Source organism: Crocuta crocuta, unplaced genomic scaffold, assembly GCF_008692635.1.
Source record: "Crocuta crocuta isolate KB4526 unplaced genomic scaffold, BGI_CrCroc_1.0 scaffold291, whole genome shotgun sequence".
NCBI lineage: Eukaryota > Metazoa > Chordata > Mammalia > Carnivora > Hyaenidae > Crocuta > Crocuta crocuta.
In genome coordinates, this window is record NW_027527977.1 from 3,199,652 (window position 1) to 3,210,007 (window position 10,356).

The window sequence follows — 10,356 nt, forward strand, 5'->3', positions numbered from 1 at the left end:
TGAGATCATGACCTGAGCTGAAGTCGGAGGCTTAACTGACTGAGCCACCCAGGCGCCCCTGGTGTGTTGTTATTTTTAAAGTAACATTCTATCCACACCAGATTTGAATTTCAGCTCTTATAATATTCATTGTCATTCTTTCTAAGAAATTTGTTGGAGATACTACCTAAACTTGCAATAGCAATTTGCCTCTTAGACTGAACTGTAAGGAGAGAGAAAGGGACTGAATCTTTCCTCTCATGCATGTTTTCAAGTATTATCATGCCCTATTTTTCAGCCTACACCTTCTCTTGGGACTTTTTCTTTTAAATTAAAAACACTGTTTAAAATGTGTTATCAAAGCAACATTAATGTAATGAGAAAAGGTAGCCTTATCAGAGAAGATAATCTCCTTTTCCTCTAAGATGCCACTTTTATTGCATTAAGCGTTGTTTGCTCAAAGAGATCTGAAGAAGCTAAATGGATTAACCCTGTGTGTACATCAAGTCCTCTTTCTCATCAATCCAATTTTCTGTTTGATTTTTACACTTCAAGTATCACAAATAGTAGTAGCTCCGTGCGGACTAACAAAATAGGAAAAAATTGAGCTATCTTTAATTTTTGCTTTTTTTAATTTCTAAAACATCCCTTGTGGAGGGGCACCTGGGTGGCTCAATCAGTTGAGCATCCAACTCTCGATTTCAGCTCAGGTCATGATCCCAGGATTGTAGGATCTAGCCCCACGTTGGGGTCTGCACTGAGAGTGGGGCCTTTGAGATTATCTCCCTCTCTTCCTCTGCCCCTCTCCTCTGCTCTCTACCTCTCTCTCTAAAGTAAAGGAGAAGGAGGAGAAGAGGAAGGAAGGAAGGAAGGAAAGAAAGGAAGGAAGGAATCTCTTTTGGAAAAATTGCAGTCAGGCATGTATGCTAGTGAATGTATGTAAATCCATTTTACCATAGAAACAAACATAATTCCTTTACAGTTAAGCAAAACACAAGAGTGAAGAGTCATTTCATCCAAGACAGAGGCTCTTCTGGATTTAAGTGTACACAGATGCATAACATTAAACTCAGTTGAGGACGACCAATGAAAACCAAGCTGTACACAATGATTACCTCTCTCCCCATGAAGTAAAGTTTCCACACAGCAACATCTGCAGGCTGCACAGTCCAGATGATTTAAATAGAAGACTCGGAGGTGGGAAACCATACTCCACCCTGGCTCTTTATGAACAGAACTTGTTGCAGAACCAATTCACTCTGCTTCAAAGTCACAATTCTCCAGCCCCAACTGAGTACTGTTCTTTGGTTCTCCCAAGGCACAGAGCCCTTTCCCCACCAAGAGTCTTTGCTCAGACCATCCCTGCTGCCCCCATTGTGGTACCCCTGACTCCTTGCCTGCTGGCTCTCTCTCAAACTTCATGTTTCAATTAAAATAACATCCCTTCGGGGCGCCTGGGTGGCTTAGTTGGTTAAGCGTCCGACTTTCGCTTAGGTCATGATCTCGCGGTTCGTGGGTTTGAGCCCCGCGTCGGGCTCTGTGCTGACTGCCAGCTCAGAGTCTGGAGCCTGTTTCGCTCTGTGACTCCCTCTCTCTCTGGCCCTCCCCTGCTCACGCTGTCTCTCTCTCTCTGTCTCCTAGAAATAAATAAACATTTAAAAAAAAATAAAATAAAATAAAATAAAATAACATCCCTTCCCATCCCTCTCACTCCAGCGTCAGTTTCCGACTCGGCACCCTGTTTATTTTTGAGTCCTATTCTAGGGCTTGACCTCTAACAGATAACTATTCGCAAAATTAATAAACGCTTCCTCTGAAAAATTAATACTTAATAAAAGCTTCCTCCAGCTGTAAAAGTAGATATCACAGCATTAAGAGAATTTTCGTGACTAATAAAAATTGACTGTATTTTTTAAACACACACCCATATGATAATCAAACACAAAGAATGTAACGATTTAGCCCAAGCCATTGAGGATCAGAGGCTAATGCCAGTTGCTTGGGTAGAATTTTAAGCAGGTACCACACCCCAGCAGCCTGCGACCCAGACCTGACTACTGTTTCACAACTGTTCCCTCCTCTGAACACTTAATATGCATCTATTGTCTGTCCCATTCATCCATTCAATAGGTGCTTTGCTTTATGAATCTCACCAACCTCTTTAAGTATATTTTAAGCTCTTGGAAACCAAGGAACACTCTTTTTTTTTTTTTAATGTTTTATTTATTTCTGAGAGAGAGAGAGAGAGAGAGAGAGACAGCGTGAGCAGGGGAGGGTCAGAGAGAAGGGGAGACACAGAATCCAAAACAGGCTCCAGGCTCTGAGCTAGCTGTCAGCACAGAGCCTGACGCGGGGCTCGAACCCACGAACCGTGAGATCATGACCTGAGCTGAAGTCGTACGCTTAACTGACTGAGCCACCCAGGTGCGCCGAAGGACCACTCTTTTAATAAGTAGAGCAAACACTTGAGTATTCCCTGTGTGCTAGTCATAATGTTACGTGCTTTCCTTATTAATAATATACACATGGGAGTCATGATTTGAACCCAGGCAGAATGACTGCAGAGCCTACATGCCCACGCTTTCCTTAAACCTGGATCTGACACTGCTCAGCTGTTTACATGACCTTTAGCAAGTTGCCTCAGTTTCCCCCTCTGTACAATGGGGATGACACGGCATTGCCTGAGAGGGTTGTTGTGAAGATTAAAGTTGATACCTGTAAAAAGCTGGGAAGGTGGTTGGCACACAACAGGTACTCATTAAATATTAGCCATTGTTATTATTATTGTTTATAGGAAAGTCCCCAATCCTGGGAAACCCCTCAGTCCCGCCTTCACACGGGAAGTCCTGAGCCTTGGCATCCAAATGGCAGGCTTAGGACAGGAAGTTGGTCAGTGCCCTATGGCCACTCTCCACTGCCCGGCTCTCTCTCAGAGCCCACCTCAAAACTCCCCCGATGTCCTATAATTGACCTCCCCTCCCCACACACCAACAATATGAAGGAAACTGTACTCCTTGGCCAAGGGACTGTAATGCATTAATCGTATACCTTTCTTATACGTTTTTCTACGTAACCCACGCCCTGTTTTCCCCATTTATCGTTCAGTTTTACAACCATCCCTGTTTTCTTTTTTTTTAATTTTTATTTATTTCTAGGAGAGGGAGAGACAGCGTGAGCAGGGGAGGGTCAGAGAGAGAGGGAGATACAGACTCTGAAATAGGTTCCAGACTCCGAGCTGTCAGTTAGCACAGAGCCCGACGCGGGGCTCGAACCCACGAACCGCGAGATCATGACCTAAGCGAAAGGCGGACGCTTAACCGACTAAGCCACCCAGGCGCCCCCAACCATCCCTGTTTTCTTAAGAGCAAAACTATTTGATGTTTGAGAAGCACTCTGACAAGGCTAAAACAACCCGCCTACCGGAATGAAACGAGGGCGTTTGTGCCCCCTGCTGTCTTTTCATGGGAAAGGCTGGTAAAGACGGAAAGCTTGATTCACCGACCGTGAATTTTGTTTATCGAGGTCTACACAGAAACCGGTATACCGAAGTTTGAAATTAGAGTCACCTTTAGTCTTTTCTAGAATTCCCACCCTCGAATTGCAGCTGCCGTTTGCTTTGCCGTTGCAAAAACGTGTTTTTGCTTAATTATATTTCCCTCATGTATCTGCCTTCCTTGAATTGGCTTGGGGCTGTTTGACTTTAGGGATTTGAACCAGTTTTTGTCTTACTCTTGGCTGTTTTCACTCCGGGGAAGCCCTGAGGCCGGCGCGCGGGGGCGAGAGGGTCCCACTTCCGCGGGCGGAGGGCGCGCCCCCGGCCGCCCGGCGAGCTGGGACACACTTCGGTTCAGTCCCCACACCACCGCCCGCTGGCGCTGCGTTCCCACACCACAAGGATTTAGAGCGCGCGCCGTTGAGCCAATTGGACGCCGGCGCACAGCTGAGTGTCAGCTGGGTTCGGCCAATGAGCATGCGTTGTGGCCGAGGTGGGCCCGCCCTCCCCTTCCCGCTCCGCCCCTCCGCCCCCGACCATCCTGGGTCGCGAGACCTGAGCCTTAAGTCAGGTGGAGGCTCGGGCAAAGCCACCTTGGTCCCGCCTGGGGCGGGGGCGAGCGAGCGGGCTGCGCTGCGTCCCCCGCAGTTAGGCGAGTGGCCGGGTGGCCCAGTAGGTCGGAAGCAGGTGAGGGCGCGCCGCCCGTGGGAACCACCCGCCTGGCGGAAAACCAACGCGAGACCATCCCCAGTATGTGAGTCGCCAGCCGCCACCCGGGGGCCTCCACTGGGAGCCGGAACCGCGCCGAGGCCAGGCAGATAATGGCCCCGGGGAGTTGGCGGGAGTTGTTGGGTGGACTTTGGTGCCATCCCGCAGCCGCCTGGGAGAGAGGGTAGGTGGCCAAGAGTAAGGTGTGCGCTCCGACCCGGACCAAGACGCATCAAGGTCTGGGCGCCTCCACGTGCTGGAGGGGCCATCTTCCCTCCTCCGCCCATCCTTCTCTCCATCCTTCTCTCTATCCTTCTTCTCCATTCTCCCTTCCAAGTGGGAATGGAGTCACTGTCTGACCGGAGTCTCCCTCAGGAAGACTGAGTTCCTTGAGAGCCACATATGGACACAGGAGACGACAGAGATAGATGATTGCACTTTGACATGAGCGTGTTTAAAAGCCAGTGTAACTTCCAGCTGTGATGAGTGCCGAGGGCCTACACCCTGGCCAGGTTGCCCTTTCTTTTCCCCTCCCAGCCTGGGGTGCTGTGGTCAGTGTGGAGTTGAGATCTCAGTAAGGAGGCAGTGTAGATTTGTACACGTTTGTCAAGGATAGAATCTTTACAGACAGGATGGGTAGGTGTAGACCTTTGTTGTGGATGGTGGATTTCACTGTAATCATTACAACGAAAGCTTTGGGAGGTTCATTTCTTCCTTAGCTCATGGATTTCTTTTTTTTTTTTTAATTTTTTTTAAATGTTTTATTTATTTCTAGGAGAGAGAGAGACAGCGTGAGCAGGGGAGGGTCAGAGAGAGAGGGAGTCACAGACTGAAACAGGCTCCAGTCTCTGAGCTGGCAGTCAGCACAGAGCCCGACGCGGGGCTCGAACCCACGAACCGCGAGATCATGACCTAAGCGAAAGTCGGACGCTCAACCGACTAAGCCACCCAGGCGCCCCTAGCTCATGGATTTCTCGAAGACCTTCAAGACATTCTTCCTTGTAAGACTTCTTGCTGCCATGTGCCTTGCCCTGCCATTTCAGAAAATTGTTCGTTGGTGGCCTGAGCTGGGACACCAGCAAAAAGGACTCAAAAGACACTGACCAAATTTGGAGAGGTTGTTGACCATACTATAAAAATGGATCCCAACATAGGAAGATCAAGAGGGTTGGGCTGATCCTCTTTATAAAAATGCAGCCAGTGTGGAGAAGGCAAGCTATGTAGTCCATCAAGCGCCCCTGTGTACAGGATTTGATTTTGGAGAGAATAGCATTCCTGGATCATGATCAGTAAGTCTGAGCTATATATGGCCAAGCTCTCTGAGGGAAGCAGAATTTAGGGACTTGTTTCTGTACAGATTTAAGAGGGAAATAAGAGGTATGCAGGTTGAAGTTGTCCAGGAAGTGCCATTTTACAAAAAAAAAAAAAAAAAAAACNGGGAAGAGATTGTTGATATTTTATCCAAATACAAATTAGACATAGCTCATCTATCTGCATATTCATCAGACAGTGCCAATGTAAATTTCAGCAAATCTCAGACTATAAGTGTCTCACCAAAGAAAATGAAAAGATCTTACCTGTTAAGTGTCTTGCACATCTTATATACAGTGTTGCTAAAAAAAGGTTGTGATTTGCTTAGATGTGATTTTGAGACTTTCATAATGAGAGCTTGGGTCACTTTTCAGTTTCTTCAAAATGTGTAGAAGCTCTCAGGGTGCCTGGGTGGCTCCGTCAAGTATCCAACTTTTGCTCAGGTCATTATCTCACAGTTCATGAGTTCAAGCCCCACAGTGGGCTTGCCACTGTCAGCTCAGAGCCTCCTTTAGATCCTCTGTCTCCTTCTCTCTCTGCCCCTCCCCCACACGCTCTCTCTCTCAAAAATAAATAAACATTTTTTTTAAACGTGCAGGAGCTCTTAATGAGATTTTTTACTTTGTAGAACTGGAAGGAGAGAGCTTCGTTAAACACGTGACTGCATGGTGGCTGCCCTTGCTTCGAGCCATAGAAAAGATATTAAACTGTTGGCCTGCCATAAAATCAGGCTTTCACAATGTAGGACAAGAAGAACGTCCCTCTTTGATTTGGAAATATATTGAGGATGAGAGTGGAGAAACGGGAAAGAGAAATTTATATTTTGTTTCTCCAAAACTGTTTGATAATCTTTGAAGAGGGAGTAGGAAACCTATAAAAGGATGAACTGACTGCACCTGAGCGGTTTGATGTTATGTATAGGTTGAGACAAAAACTCATATGGTGGAAAAATGATTCATTTTTTGGAAATAAGACTGTTTCAAAACTAAAATTTTTTAAAATGTCACCAGAAAAGGGCAATCAAGTTAAATATGACTTTCTTAATTTCTTTATTCAAACAGTAACTTATTTGGAATCCAACTTCAATTTTACCAGTTCACATTACCTCTGTGCCTTAAAACCATTTTCCCTGAGAAGGAGATGTTTAACTTACAGTGACATCCAGTAGGCTTCAGAGTGTTTAAAAAGGACAGACATTTTCTTTTTTGTTTTAATTTTTTAATATTTATTTATTTTTGAGAGAGAGAGACAGAGCATGAGCAGGGGAGAGGCTGAGAGAGAAGGAGACACAGACTCCGAAGCAGGCTCCAGGCTCTCAGCTGTCAGCACAGAGCCCGATGTGGGGCTCAAACCCATGAACCATGAGATCATGGCCTGGCTGAAGCCGGACACTCAACTGACTGAGCCACCCAGGTGCCCCTAAAAAGGATGGACATTTCAGACAGGGATAGTCTATATGATGGATTTACAGATGCAGAGGACCTGATTAACAGACAGCTGCCCTGTCAAAACAAGCCTGTGGACTGTGGACACAAAGTGGTGGACATTCTTAGAGAAATGGAAACTAATTCCTACAGATTAAAACACCTGCAGTTGCTGGTAAGTAAAATCCTAAGTATTGCATGCCCAGACAATTTTACTGGGAGAATACTCAGCCTAATGCCATCACACGGGACTGGTGCAGGGAATCCTTTTGATGTGGGCTTGTGGAGAGCAGAGCTACAAGTCAGAGTGAATTTTACATTTGCCTGTATTCAATTTTTACCCCTATATAAAAGAAAATAAGGATATCCTAAAGGCTGCAGGTAGTTCAGAAAAGTATTATTCGAAAAGACAGAAAGAATAAAAATAATCTACTGCACCATGGGACAGAAAGCAATATCATTTTTAATTAAAGGTAGGAGATATCTGTTTAATAGTATTATATTCATGTTTTCCTTTTAAATTCTTGCATCATGTATCCTATTTTGATTTATACATTTGTCTTTAAAATATCCACAACATGGTGGGAATGTAAACTGGTACAGCCACTCAATAAAACAGTATGGAGGTTCCTCAAAAATTAAAAATAGAACTATCCTATAACCCAGCATTTGCACTACTAGGCATTTATCCAGAGGATACTGGAATGCTGATTTGAAGGGGCACATGCACCCCAACATTTATAGCAGTACTAGCTGCTATATGGAAAGAGCCCAAATGTCCATTGACTGACGAATGGATAAAGATGTGGCATATGTGGTGTATATATACATAATATATATATACGTATATATGATGAAGATGTGACATGTGGTGTGTGTGTATATATATATACACAATGGAATATTACTTGGCGATCAAAAAGAATGAAATCTTGCCATATGTAACAACACGGATGGAACTAGAGTATATTATACTAAGTGAAATAAGTCAGAGAAAGACATATATGATTTCACTCATAATTGGAATTTAAGAAATGAAACAGATGAACATAGGGGAAGGGAAGGAAAAATAAGATAAAAACAGAGAGGGAGGCAAACCATAAGAGACCCTTAAATACAGAGAACAACCTGAGGGTTGCTGGAGGGGAGGTGGGTGAGTGATGGGTATTAAGGAGGGCAATGTTGGGATGAGCATATGAGCATACTTGTTGGTGTGTAAGCAATGAATCACTAAATTCTACTTCTGAAACCATTACTATATGTTAACTAACTCAGATTTAAATTAAAAATATCCACAGCATATTAGCAGAGCAGTATATGTCTAATTTAGAAATACACACATGTGGGGATGCTTGTTCAAAATTTCTTTTACTCATGAGCAGAGGCCTAAATAATAAGGATCCCTGCGGAATCTGGAGGAAGAGAAGAGTCACGGACCCGAAGCTGGTTTTTTTGTTTGTTTGTTTGTTTGCTTAAAAGTCAGTAAGTCCCTTATGCCTTTGGTTTTTATGGATTAATCTACCAAAGCCAGGGTGCCCATGGAAGAACTGATACAGACTGAGTTTCAGAACATTTGAAAATGAGGATTAGGCTCAGGATCCACAGAGCACTCACTGAGGGGAAGACCTCCTGTGAGGTCCTGCCTGAGTGGCCAGTCTGTCTGTCAGTCAGACTCAGCTGTGCCCTCCCCTTCTCCAGTTCTCTATATACCACTTAGGAAAGCCTGTGTTACTATGGATTGGGAGTTCTGCAAATCCGAAGGGGCCTGAGGCTGGAATTCAGGAGATCTGAGAACTTGGGTGGCAAAAAGAAATTTCAACATCCACTACCCTCCAACTAAAGTCTAGCATTTCTTTCATAGTCAACAAACCCCCTATGGTATTAGCACCTGTGGCTCTGACATCACTAGGAATCACAGACGTTCACATGTTACAGATACTTCAAAGCGTTATGTGTAGCACTACTTGGGAATTATGGTAATTCCTATACCCATTCCGAAATCCTGTAATTTAAAGAAGAAGCACATCTATTATGTCACAGATTTACATTTTTAATAATTTGATAACTGTGTTTCAATAAAACTGGCTTCTTTGGCAGTCCTATTTGATTGTATTTTTCCAGACTTCCAAAGGGGGTTGATGGCACATTGAAGTGCCTTCTGTGCCTGCTGTGGTTCATAAATAAACAGCTTTACAAATAGGTGGAGACTAATATGCTTTGCAGCACCCTTGCCTCGTGTTCTAACCTTACCATTATCTGGCATATGAGTTGAGAGGAAACTGGCCCCTTTGCCTAAGAATCTTCCTGATCCCACATGTCCAACAATATGGAATTCCCATAATAGAGGGTTGTTCCTTTTAGATTCGGGTGAAAATGCCTTGAGTATTCTAATACCTCAGTGACAGGGGTGGAGGGGATCTCTGAGAACACCTAGTCTGAGCAGCATCTTAAAAATCCAGGCACTGAAATTCGGGGGTAAGTTATTTACTGGAGGTCATATCAGGTAAAGATACTGAGGCATTCCAAGAGGGTTTTTAGTTTTATTCTGAATAGGAAAAGTGTCCTGGGAATCCGGAGAGGGAGGGAGGAGGGGAAGGCTAGGGTAAGGATGGTCATAGAATGGGATGGAAAGGAGAGCTGGGACCCAGAGCCAAATTTCAGGAACCACTTTCCCCCACTCCGTATTCCAGTGCCTGCCATAAACTCCCCTGTGAACCTTCAGCAATCCTATTAACTCCCTGGGACTTAGGCTTCTCATAAGTTAGTTTACTTCCCTGAAGCACTTTTAAGCACAAGGAATAGGTTCAGCAAACAAATTTCATAAGATTTAACGTATATCTAGGGGCCTTTTAATTTTAAGAAACTATCATTCCTAGCCCAACAACACCCCTAGAGCTGCTTGATGACTCCTAGATGACCACCTTCCAATCTATGAAGGGCTGTTCTATAAGGAAGAGAGTGGGGTTGGAGCTACCACATGCCACTTAGCTGGCAAAATTGGCGTGAGATGAGTTGCCAGGAGGCCAATTCTAAATCTATTTAAGGTTCATTCCTGGGCACGGATTATCCTGGGACTAGACATGACTTAAAGTGCCTTCCAAGTCTGTCAGTCTATACCTTTCTCTCCCAGCAAATCCTAGGCTTGAAGTACAAAACCAGGACCCTGATCTCCCCACCACATGTACATTACCTCGTAGATAGTGTGATATGATTGCAGGGGGCTCGGGCCTTGAAACCAGATAAACTTGGACTCTAATCTTTATACCCCACTTAAGAGCTAACACCGTGGATAACTAAATCATTTCACCTTAGCTCCCCACACTGAAAATGAGGACAATCGAATTTGTAAAAGGCCTAGGTTGCTGTTGTAAGGTCCCCAAATGTCCCCCGAGTAATGAATGAGCCTCACAGTTAAAACTCCACCTTTTTGGATCCTTGCTA

General features: G+C 44.6%; 1 long non-coding RNA gene across 1 annotated transcript in view; it reads right to left on the minus strand.

The window, feature by feature from the left end:
- Positions 1–3,822, minus strand: part of LOC144222347 (uncharacterized) — a 63,208-nt gene extending 59,386 nt beyond the window's left edge. The window contains exon 1 of the long non-coding RNA XR_013332386.1: positions 3,709–3,822. This is a non-coding gene — a long non-coding RNA (uncharacterized LOC144222347). The remainder of the gene's footprint in view (positions 1–3,708) is intronic.
- Between the last annotated feature and the right edge of the window lie 6,534 nt (positions 3,823–10,356).